We start from the raw sequence: 12,735 nt of genomic DNA on the forward strand, positions 1-12,735 counted from the left end.
AGTTGTTGTACTAGTTTGAAAACAAACCAGTGGGAGGCACCAAGTCAGAACAACAATTTAATGGGGAAATTAAAGAAAAGGAAAAAAAAAAAAGAACACTGGTTCAAACTGACAGAGTCAAGATGCAACCTGACTCCCTATTGTAGCAGTCTGGTAGAATGGTGGCTGCAGTCCTCTGAAGTGGTGATCCTGTAGAAAAGGGTCTGCTCTTCCTCAGGAGGTCCAGTAGTGTCTATGTAGCTCCTGTCCACTGGAAATCCAGTGGAAGGGTTGTCTCTGGTGTTCAGACTCTCAGATTATATCCAGGATGGGATGCTTGGTTCCTCCCTCTGGGTGGAGCATCTCACAATGGAGTAATGAGTCATGAGGCCAGGTGTTGATTAGGCTCATTAACAGAAGATAGTCCGGAGGGAGTTATCTCTGAGTCATGCGGCAGGACAATGATGGGCCATTAACAGCAAGATAGTCTGGGGGGAGGAGGCAAGGAAACACTGCCCCACCTGATTTCAACAGCTCATGAGGATGGTAATGGAATACTCTGCAACCCAGGGCAGTTGCTTACATAACCGTTTACCAATACAATGATGGCTGCAGCAACTCGTTGTCAAGTTTGATTTGATGTTTACAGATAAAAATTTTCTTCTGACACAGCCAGGAGATTACGCTGTTTGTGTGACATGGGAAGAAAAAGATTACAGTAATCTTTTCTTGTTTTACAGCTTTACGTAGGAGGAGAAAGATTATAGCATGCTTCTGTAGGAACGTGGAAATGATGGGGGAATTATCTGCAGGGTTTTGAATAGCGACCTGGCGTACATTATAATATTGTCATACCACTGCTTTTGCCATGTAACCAAGTCCCTTGTGAGCCACTAGGCACAGCTCTTGAAAGGGAAGAGAATTATCACTTATTTGAGTGCAGACAGTAGCAGTTTGAGTAAAATCAGGCATTTCAGTGGCATGAAGGAAAAGGCCTGGCTGTTCAATAGAAATGCAGATTTTGAATGAACTGACAAAGACATCCTATTACTTGAATGTGTACATTCCTTGTTTTTTCCTCCTTAAAGAAGTCAGTCAGGAAATAGGGACACATTAGCATTATAAATGGTATTGGCAAGGAAGGGAAAGGGCTAGAACGATTTATTTTTAACTTTATATTCAGTGAAAAGCTGTAGATACCATTTTTTCTATTATTTTCTTGATATTTGGTGTTGTTTTACTAGGGGTTTCAAATGAGAAGTGTGTGGCCTTTGATCAAAGGATCAGAAAAGGGTGTTTGGTTTCAGAGAAGGAATTCTTCCTTTTTTTTTTTTTTTTCCTTCATGGAAAGCTCCTTTGTAAGCTCTGATAGCAGTGCTCATCAGGGGATCTCCCAGACTTTGTTGCAATTACATAAACAAAACCAGTACTAAGCTGAGATGTTCTTCCAGTCCTGCAGGATTGTTTCCTTACAAGTGTCTGAGGTTTCCTCTCTGAGGAAAAACTTCCTTCCTTCCTTTGTTCCCACCCAAAGTCATGGAAGGAATACCTTGGGCCACAGGGGGATAGCCCCATTGCCCTGCATACCTAAGTCACTTGGAACACCATTGTTTGTTACAGCCAAAGCATGAATTTTCTAGTGGGTTTGGGTGGGTTTTCTTTCTTCTTTCCTATCTTTACTAATGCAAAATTCAACCACGTGGCAGTAGTCCAGTTGGTGGATCCCCATGGAGGTTTTGGTGATAGCTTGGTCTGGAGCCAATTCTCCTTGCCTGGGCTGTTTCAGCAGACCTTTGACTGGGCAGTGAGGGATTTTGTTGGGCTGCAGTTACCCATGAGACTTGTTATTCAGGAGACTGGAGGACAGCAATGTTATCACACTGGGGTCTGGTTTCTTCAGCAATCAAGCCATGTGGGAGTTGCTCCCTCTGCCTTTAAAGCTGGATAGAGAATCTCTTATGGAAAAATACTTAGCTACACACCTGGGATTCCTGTATTAACACTATAAATCATCAGAGACTTGAGCTGCGTGGATGATATAATTTTTCTCGCATTTTTTTTTCTGTTTGATATTTATAAAAAAAATATTTGTACAGGAGAGAAGATGGAAATAGGAGTGCTAGTGAGAAGGCCAAGAGACTGACAGCAGGAGTGAAAAGCAGACTGTAACAACTGGTGGAACAAAACTGTGAATATTAAAGAATCTTGTTACCTTGGTAATTTAGAAATGGTGGGCCGCAGTGCAGAGAGGGGAATAAAAGGAGCTTGTAAATATGAGCAGGTCAAGCCAAATCTGAAGCAGGAGAAACTTGTCTATAAATGTGGTGTATCCCAGGAGAATGTTAAAGTCTCTGTTAAGAAAACAGTTAATAAAACTCCTGGGCAGCACAACTGCAGGACTGACATGATACATAAGGTTCCTGCCTGTAGCTGCAATGCCATCTCTGCTCCAGGAGGGCTTGTTAAACACCTTAAGTGCCTGGTGCTGCCGAGTTTGCAACCTAATGTTTGCCCACAGTGGGTTTCCCTTTTATGTTAAGGACCTTTGACTCTTCGGATGTCGCAGGTTTCAGGTTGGCTATTGGGTTCCTTTAATAGATATTTATTAGGTCTTTGCTATTTCAGGATACAGATAGAATTCTTCCTAATTTTCCTTTCTTCATTTTCCATGTTGTTTCTTTATTTCTGATCCCTTCCCAATATCTTGCAGCAGAGGTAAACTAGTATTTTGCTTTCTAGTGAAGATCCAGTTCAGACACTCGAGGGTGTGAGAACCTTAATATTATGCTGGAGCTGAAGTCTGCCATGGAAAAGTCATTCATTGCAGGCCAATTGCATTCAGTAGATTAGACTGTTTTATGCTGATTCTTACCTGGCAGAGATACCACTAGCAGTGAATCCAATCAGAAGTGTTTTTCCTTCTCTACTCTGTTTTTGCTGTCCTGTTCTGCTTCTATCAGCAATAAACTAGTCTGTGACTGAGCCACTCAAATAGCAGAAGTAATAGATTCTCACTAGAATTAGGGACATTTTGTGGTAGTTTCTCTAAGAATTGTATGGTTTTTTTTTTCCTTTTTGCCTTGATGGATGTTTTTTCTGCAGGTTTTTAAGAGTTTCTGAGACTGCCTCTTTCTTGCAGTTGTTAAAACCTGTTTTAGAACAAAACCCAGACACCTTTGAACTGCAGAAGATTCTGGGCTGCCAGAATGTTCCTGTCACTGCAATGTCACAGCTACCATAAGGACAGGCAGCAGTGAGAGAGCTGCTGCTTCTCTTGTGTCTCACCCAAGCTACACATCTCAGAAACTTTCCTTGGGGTGTAGTGGGAAGAAGTGGTTTGGGTTTGTTTTTTTTTTTTTTTTTTTTTTTTAATGTAGTTGAAAGAGAAGGCTATTTTTACAAAAGATCCTAAAAATACACTCTGAAATATTTCTTCAACTCCACAGAACTTTCTGTGATTGAAATGTGTTTTAATCAAGTCCCCATGGAAAGATTATTTCCTCTGCTGAAGAGGATAGGAAGATCAATGTCCCACTTCCATTCTTGCAGCCAAAAGACACAGAGTTGATTAAAGCTGCTTTGTACACCCTGCTAAAGCTGAAGAAAAGCAGTGTTTCCTTTTAATTTGGAGATGCCAGAGGCTCCATCATATGGAATGGACAAAGGGCGGTCTGGGAAGTTCTGATTGCAAAATCTGAGATTTACATAATTGCATTCATGTTTACTTTTGCCCTTCAGAATCCCAAGAACAAGAAGAAAAATGTGCCCCAATGATATCTGTTAAGAGTTGCAAAACATGGTCTACAATTTAAGTTGTTAATGGGCATCCCCATTATGCTGTAATTTTTATTGATTTTTACATGGTATATCCATTTTATGCACAGCACTCACTGAATGGATGCAGTAGTCAGCAAATTTTAAAATCCTCTTATCTGACCCATTTTTATCCTCTTAAGCCAGTTGTATAACAATGAGATTCTAAATTGTCATAAATGAAAATAAAAGTAAGTGGAGGAATGGGCAGAAATAATTGGTAGAACATGCTGTTGTTGTTTTTCCCTTGCACTCTGAAAAAGCATGTGTGAGCCAAGCCCTACCAAAAAGCTTTCATGGTATTTCTGTTTCTTTACAATTGCTTCATTTTCCCAATAGCCCATATAATCTTGCATTCTATCCCACAGAATGGCCATTACCAGATGCGTCAGAGGATAATTCAGAATCTGTCAGGGAGATAATCAGCTAACACTGAGAAGCTGAATTTTTTTAGTCCTACAGGCTGAATGTGAAATGCAGCCTGGAAAAGGAAATAACTGTTTTACATACTAGCTTGTGGGGTCACCACTGGCTGAGTGCCTTGTATTCACCACTAGGGTTTGACCCCAAGATTTACACCCATTCTTACTTCATATCATAAAAAACCCCCCCAAAACCCTCAAAAACTTTGGGAAATATTTGAAGAGCTAGCTTTTTCCACCTCTTTTAAAATTATTTATTTGCAATTTGAAATTTGTTCGTGCAACAATTTCTTTCTCCACTGGGCAGGATAGTTTGCAGTATTTCACGTATGTCTGCATGCACACAAATGTGCAGAATAATTTTATGGATTGTTGGCTCAAAGTAAGCTTCTGTTCACTTTTGGAAGTCTTAGGTTAATAAGAAAATGTGGGTTTGGTATCTAAAGTGATACTGGGGAAGCTATGAAATAGGATTTAATGCTTATGGAAAATAAAGCCTGTTAATAAAATTGACAAATTCCCATCACCTCAACTCGTGGTGGGGCAATTATCCTTTGTGAAGTTTCAAACAGCCCTTGCTTTATTGCTCCCATAAGCCTCTTGACAGACCATGGGGTTTTATAGAAATAAAGCTTGCTCTGCCTTGCCTCTGTCCTTCAGTGCTCTTTAATCAAATCAATGAAGGGACTTGAGGAACTTGCAGCTCTCAGACTTGTTTTGATTTCTCTTTGGTGCTGTGACTGAGGGTGCCCTGTTGCCCTCTGAGGAGCCTGCACAGCGAGTGCAGTCCAAGATTGTTGGCTCTGTGACTTCTCATGTAACTGTCATACATGCTGACTTTTGATGCATATCTCTTGTAAAATTTGCAGACAGGTCCTCTGGGGATCAAAGAAACCTCAAAATAGAAGCAGAGAAGTAAAGTGCTGTCAGGGCAGAGGTCAAAGCCCCTCCTCTTTCCTTCTTCCATGTATATAGGGCAAGAGCATGTTCTTTTACATTCTTTGAAAACTCAAATTCTCTCCTAGGCAGACAGTGTGGCACCATCCTTGTGGGGTTTTACCTCCAGAAGCTGTCACTGAAGACAAATCTGCAGGCTATGAAGGAGAGAGAGCACAGGATCAGCCCTTCAGTGTCCTTGGGGAATGACAAATGTTTTTTGCTGAGGAGGAGGCGGATGACAGAGATTGCCAGAAAGCACTTTTTTATGGTAACTGAAGTAATGAACTCAAATGAAAGGAATAAAATAGAGGTTTAGAGTGGAAGTGCCATTTCTGCTTTAACTACAGTGTTGCTACTGCAAAGCTATAAATTAGAGCAGGGTAGTTAGGTAGGGTGAAATAAAGGAAGAAAGGCAGAGACCTTGGTGATAGGAAACTGAGAGGAGCCCAACCTCTGGTAATTGCTGTACATCCCCCACTGGCATGGTCTGTTCTCAGCTGGTAATTAGTAGGGTTGGCAGAAAGATGCAAGGAACAACTTACACAGGAATGCATGTGTTTTCTTAGCTGGGAAACTTGGTTTTGCTGATGGTTAAGTGCCTGGTTTTCCAATCTTGGACCAGAGATTTGTAGCTGATTCCTACAGCATGTTTTTCTGACAGTGGTACTTAGAGAAATCCATGGGCCACTGTGCCTATCCAATAAACACTCCTCATATTTTTTACCTTCAGCTGTTCCAGGCCTCTATACCCATCTTTGTGACCCAGAGTTGTTGAGATCCTGGTATTATACCATTTTCCTCTGCCCAGGCAGGGAGCAATCTGTGGAACTCATTGGCCTAATCAATCTCAGTATCATCTTTTTTTTCCCCTTCTGCTTTATTTTCTTATGGGCCTCCTTTCTAAGAGTTCATGGAAAGCTGGGGGTGCTGGATTAAGAGAATGGGGAAAACACAGAAACTCTTCTTAAAAATCAGAAAAAAACCTCAGAAAATATTAATGTGGGTCAATTGGTAGTTAATAATGGCTTACAGACAAAGGATGAATAATAGCCAAATCCCACAGAACACAGAGAAAATCCATTTCTTTTGATCTTTTGATCGATTTAGTGTTGCAGCACTGCAGGACATTCAGATGCAACCTCTCTGACTTTTTGCTGCTCTGTAGTTTACCCCTGCTTCATTGATAGTGCTCACAAGTGCTCACTGTAGCTGAGAGGGTACCTATAAATATTAAAAAGAAGGTGAGTTGAGGAGGTGCTAAATCCCAGGGAATAAAGGACTGAGCTCTAGTATGTAAGAAAATGCTTTATTTTCTCTAGAAACCTTTAATTTCCAAGAGCTCTCCTGTATTTCAATTACTTTGGGGGTTCTAGGCCAGGCTTCCATCTTGCCTCCAATCATTAGGCTCTCAAATGAGACTGCTATGCCAATTTACACTTGTGAGAATTGTCCCTGTTTATAAAGTACCAGCTGTATGTTGTCTTACAGCTGCCTGGTGCCTGATACTCGATGAAGGGAAGAATGGAACAAACAGTGATAACCAGTCATACTTGAATATGTGCAAGGCTGTGGGTAAAATTCAATGAGCAGAACTCGGTCAACTTGGGGATGTTTTGTCAGGTAGCTGAAAGGCTCATACATATAAGGATGAATGTCTGTCAGAACTGCTTCCTTCTTGTGGCAAAGCAGAAATGCTTCTATAGTTCTCATGTCACAAATGAAACGTGTGCTGCTCAAGGTTAAGTTGTTCTTGTCACAGAGGCTGGTGAGTGTCTTGTAAGTGGATGTTCCTGGAGGATTGATTGCAGGTAACTTCCTACAACCTCTTACATTCTGAAAAAATATGCTGAGTCACTTAGCAGACAGAGGTCTGAATTTTTTGAAGGAACAATGAGATGACTTCAGTGAGTTTCTGGTGAAATGTGTCATCTGCTGCTGCGTGATTCAAGCAGGATGTCTCTGAATGACTTGTAGTCACCTCATAATACAACACTTGCTTTCCTTGCAGGGGAAGGGTTACAGCCCTCTTCCAACTTAGGTATCCAAGCATTAGTTCTCAACACAGCTTGATCTGTACTTACTTTTCAAGTTACTAAATGGAGTGTCCCCAAAAAAGCTTCTGCAGTTTAGCTTAGACTTTTCCCACTCCTCACCCCAACCTGCTGTAGTCCCCATGCCTAGTAATTCTTTGTAATTATGGCCTGAGATTTATGAACCTGAGTCATAATAGCTATTCAGCTTTGTCTTACAACACAACAGGATAGAGCAATAAGCAGGAAACTTGTACTGAAATGGATGGGTTTTTCTGAACAGAATTTCTGTTCTGGAATTTGAGTAGGACAGGGCTCTTTTCCCAAAATGCATAGAGACTACAGGTATCAATGGCTTTCATTTCTCTCTGCAAATCTACTCCATGGCAACATCTTCCACTTCTTTGCTCAGCACAGGGCTCGAGACATCTCCATCTGTTGTGTCATCCCGATGCACTGGCCTGCACCAGAGGGAGATTGCTTAAAGCCTCCACAACACAGCTGGCAGCAGGGCCTCACTCCTGCCTTTCTGAGAGCTAATGGGATCACAGCCTGGGATCAAAAGGTTACAGTAAATCAATAGTCACAAATCTGCTCTCATAAATCTCTGTGCAGAGAAGAGCTACATTGGGGCCTCTGTGCAGGGTCTTACAGATAGATCTCATTCATAAAAGACTTTGCCTTGTTATTGGGGTGCAGATACCTGTTTTGAGAGAGTATCAATGGGTTGGTGAGCAGCCTTGATCAAGCTGTTTGTGCTGAGCTTGCTGGAGATGATGTGCACCTGCCTGTCATTGCCACAACTTATCCTCCCACCAGCTCTCTTCAATTTAGCTTTTATATTAGTTCTCATACAGTAAAACTTGAGGGAGTGGGAGGGAACACCCCACCTATCACTGCAGGAATTTCTGGGAAAAGTGACATACTTTTTTTGACTGGTCTCGTTGAAGAATTTGGATAGTCATGTGTGAATTATTTCAAGGGACAAAGATCTTAATGTGTGGATGTTTTCTGTGCAACCTCATCTTTTAAGGGAGGGGAGCAATTTTACAGGGACAACTGATACATGAATTAGGTTAACTCTTAGAAGTAAGCAAATATCTTGTGCTCAGATGTTAGGTGTGTCATCACATCTCATCTGGTCCTCTTAAACACTTGTAGAGTGATTTTGTATAATTCAGAGACTACTTTCAAATTTTTGGGTAAGATTCAAGCCTAATATATTCTCTGCTGCTGGAAAGCAAGGAGACAATGTCCCTCCCATGCTTGGTGTATCTGGGGTTAAAAGCTTTCCTCATTGTGCTGCAATGCCAGCTTTATTTCAGTGCTGGGGTTTAGCTGGTCCAGTTCTGTGCCCTGCAGATGGGCAGGAACAGCAGGTGCACTTCCTCTCCCCTCTGTGTCAGAGGGCCTCCTGTATCCCAGGAATACTCTTTATGGAGGTGTAGCTCATATGTGAGGGCAGGGATAACAAACCTGGTGTGACCAAGTACAGGTCAGTGCTGCTTGGGGCACTGCCGGAACAGCTTGCAGAAGCACGCGGCGATCGATCATCCTTTCCTGTCTGCTCCATTTTTCTTGAGGAAATAAATCACTTGGCTGTAGGTGAGAAGCCATGTGGCTTTGACACATATTCACTTCTCTTTTTGTCTTAAAAGGACTGGGCTTATGAAGAGACAGGACAATGCTGTGCCCTTGATTTGTATTGAATGTGGAAGGGATTTAAAATAGGATAAAAGATACACCTAGGAAGTGTGCAAACTGCAATGCACAACTTCATGTGTTTTGAACTGCAATATACATAGGGCATGGACTTGGGTCCCTTTGCAATGCACTTACCACAGAACATGCATGAAAAGTAAATATTTTTATAACTATAGCTTTTTGTTCAGGAGATGAAAATCCACTAAGCTTCAGAAAATGGAACTTTAATTTGGTTTCTTTGGAAATCTTTGCGTGTCACCTTTGGGTTTCCAGCAGTTTATCTCCCACTATGATTTTATTGCTTAGTTCCTGGCCTGGAGTTTTCCAAGGACTTGAGCTGAGACCATTTAGGGAACCTCAGGGTCCAGTAGTTGGTGAGCACTAGATGATAAAAGCCAGAGCATCTAAAAGATTTGGCACTGTAGTTGAAGCTGTACTGATAAGCTAGAAACAGAAATAGCAGAGGAAAAGAGAAAATAGATGATTATCACTGGTGTTGCTGACGTTCCTGATAAATGCAGTTTTTTATAATCTGAATTAAAATCTCTACAGTCTCAATGTTGGGGGTTTTTGGGTTTTCTTCCCTTTATTGAAAAGACTTTTACAATATGGTGGGAGTATCTGTTTACTGCTGATTATCTGAGCCTGAGCAGCCTCTCTTGGCCAGCCTTTCACTATTTCAGATTTGTCTTGTGTTGCCAGCATATACAACTCAGAGCTGGATTTCCTTTCTGAATCCAGCACTGCACTCACAGGTTCTGTAATACACTACAAACATCAGGTTTCTATGATTGTTTTTTTCTGATTTTGTCCCCCCCCCCCCGACTCTTACAGGAGTTGTGCTTTCATGACACAATAATTCAAGTGACCCTCATCTGAACAGGGATTCAGGGATTTGTTCCCTGAATACTGCTTACAGATAGTTTTGTTTCTTGAGTTAGTGTTGCTTCTCTTTAATATTTTTGTTTTGTCAGTTTAAATCATGTCATTTACAAGTACAGAAATCCCTTGTTGTGCTCTTTTCTTTGGCATAAAATGCTGTTTGAAACAGAACTCTGTATTTTATCTCTTGAGATATTAACTTTTTCCCACATGTGCCTTTAGGCACATGAAGAGCCTGCCTGGAGTGGTTCTAGGGCAGCAGGAGGTCTTGTCCTATGGAACTTATTACTCTTCCTTGATTAATCATGAGCTCATGGCAAATAACTAAAAAAGTGAGGGGGGAATTAAGGGTGAGAATTCAACATGCTTGGCACTGCAGGGGCTGGTGCTGAGTGACTTGACTCCCCAGCTAGACCAACACTCTTGATGTCAGTCTGAGCTCCCTGGAGGTGAATTGGAGCATGTCCCTGTAGTCAGGTGCAGAGCCACATTTCAGGAGGAAGGGCAGTTAGCTGGGTATAAGCAATGCTTTGTTTCAATATGTAAAGATGAGTCCATGTGATTTGGCTTTTTCTTTTTTTTGGATGGACTCTTCTCTGAAAAGCTGTGTGACCTCTGTGTTGCTTTGACTGCAAAACCTGACAGATGTGGATAACAGTTCTTGTTTCAAATTCACTTTTCTGTGATTTATTTGTGAGCTTTTACTATGCCTTTGCTTAGGCCAGGGAGTTAAATTACTTTGCTTCTGTTTTTATCACCATGCCAGTGTGTCAATGAGTTGGAGTCTGCACTAACTTACAGGATTCCTGTTTCTGACTCCCTTCACCTTTTCAGTTGTGCTTATAATAGGTGAATAAAAAAGCAGGAAGTGTAAAATTGTTAAAATTGAGCTTCCAGAACTACTGCAGGGATGGGGAGAGAAAAAGCTGCCTCAGATGCTGGAGGCAGTGCAAGTTTTACGTTGGTGTCTCTGCATATATGCAATACTTGAAACTGCTCTGTGTTTATCTTAGTTCCTTCTTAGGCTATTTATGACTCTAGTATGTCTATTTCTGTCTTTGCATTTAGGAATAAATTAGGTTTTACTTTAGAGTGCTAATGGGACTAATGTGTATTTTAAAGTACCAAAGAGCCAAGACATTTCACTAGGCAGACAAATATTATTTTATTAAGGAGATGGGAGTCAATAAGTAGATGAATGCCTTTGCAAGAATTAATTTAATAATGGACAGAGCTATGAAATCAATCAGCTAAAGTGCTAGTGGCAGACATCCTGGCTTAAACATTCACTCTGTGTTGGCTGACTCATGCTTGGAAATGTTGCAGCTTCACTTGGGACAGTATTTTTTTAGTCAAGAATATCAAACAGTGAAATAGATTTGATTTTTTTTTTTTTTTAATTTTTCTGTGCTTTAATTAGTCTTGGGAAATAGTTGTTTTATGATTTTCTGGTGCTGGGAGTCCCTTAATACAGCTAAAAGCTGGTCCTCCCTTTGAGGTTATCCTGTAGTTGTCATAAATATGTCCAGCTTCTTTTAATCTAGCAAACTGCTGTGGGGTTTTTATCCTTTTCATTGTTTTCCTCTGAACTCATAATCATAGCTATTTTTCTAGTTATATTCCTAAAAATTAACTCACTAATAACCATGTAGCTGCTTGAGCCTGGAAGCTTAACTGACACAAACTGGACCATGTGGCATAAACTCAGGAATGAAGTTTAGTTTGTATTATGACACTGATAGCACAGCATTACTTTCCTTCGATATTAAAGGCAAACTAAATATTAAATAAATTTTTGTTAAGGGACAAAATCAGTTTTGGAAAAGTTCAAAATTATTTTTTTGAAAATGGTCATGTTTTTCTATCAGAAAACAGTAGTTTTCTGATAGTCCCATGAGTTTCCTTCTAATCAGAGGATTTCTGCCTGTATATGGTCCATATATCTATATAAACACACACATTATGAACCTATCTGTCTCTATACAGGAATACATACATATATAAACACATATATTGTTTTATTACGTTATCAAGTTCCAGCTTTCCTTAATACAGAAGATGTGCAGACCAGCTTTTTGGATTATTTTGTTCCAGATGTCTTAGCCTATGACTTTGCAAATTTCATTTTGCTGGTAATTTCTGTTCATGTTTCTAATCCCTCTAATCTGGAGTTTTCATTACCATGCTGTTTACTATCTTCCTGATCATTATTAAAAGTATTAAACAGGACTAGCAATGCTGCTTCCAAACCTCAGTCATTTGTCATTTAATATTATCTTTTGTTTGCACAACTAAGCTGTCCTGTATTTTGTAGGGTAGATCTCACCTCTAACATGATAAGAATTAATTGAGAGGAAATTTATGCAACGCAGTTTTGAATCTCTAAAAGCCACATCTTTTAAATCTGCTAATGGCCTCAATCTACTAATCTTGTTTTGTCAATAAAAATAGCAATCAGCTCAGTTCAAAGAATATGCCTGTTGCAAGCTCATTCTCTTTTCTTCTAGAATTTGAGAGTTGAGGTTGCTGCTTGTTCAAAGATGTCTGAACCTGTTTGCTCAAATGAAAAAAAATGAAGCTGTGTCTCTATTCTGTAAGAACAGAATTCCGGTGGCAGAAAAATGTATTATGTGTTCTAAAGCTGCTCTACAATTATTAGCTGTGCCAGAGCATAAAATAGTGTGTTGGCAGATCTCTGGGCTTGTCAGGAAATTTATGAGAAAAGGATAGAAATCTCCACAAGGAATACAGGAATTTAAAAGTATTCAGGTGTATCACCTTCACTTCAGGTGTAACAAGAGAAGTTTGGTCCCACGGTAGTCTTTCCAAAGCAGAAAATTAATTTCAGCAATAGTTGCAGGCAGACAAGAACAATGCAAGATGCTTGAAAACTTTTACAAAAAGGCCATAGTGAAAATTTTACTCCTGCTTGTGAGGATTGACACTCCCTTCTCCCAGCTGCGTTT

General features: G+C 40.4%; 1 long non-coding RNA gene across 3 annotated transcripts in view; it reads left to right on the forward strand.

Moving 5' to 3' along the window:
* The window catches only part of LOC138112294 (uncharacterized), a 296,238-nt gene that overhangs the window by 21,295 nt on the left and 262,208 nt on the right, over positions 1 to 12,735 (forward strand). Inside the window, exon 1 of one of the 3 annotated variants that reach the window (XR_011151666.1) lies at positions 5,245 to 5,421. The exons of the other annotated variants lie outside the window; for them this stretch is intronic. This is a non-coding gene — a long non-coding RNA (uncharacterized lncRNA). Of the gene's footprint in view, positions 1 to 5,244; positions 5,422 to 12,735 lie in introns of those variants that run through there. 3 annotated transcript variants of the gene reach the window in all.

This window comes from Aphelocoma coerulescens, chromosome 6 (genome assembly GCF_041296385.1).
Source record: "Aphelocoma coerulescens isolate FSJ_1873_10779 chromosome 6, UR_Acoe_1.0, whole genome shotgun sequence".
Lineage (NCBI taxonomy): Eukaryota > Metazoa > Chordata > Aves > Passeriformes > Corvidae > Aphelocoma > Aphelocoma coerulescens.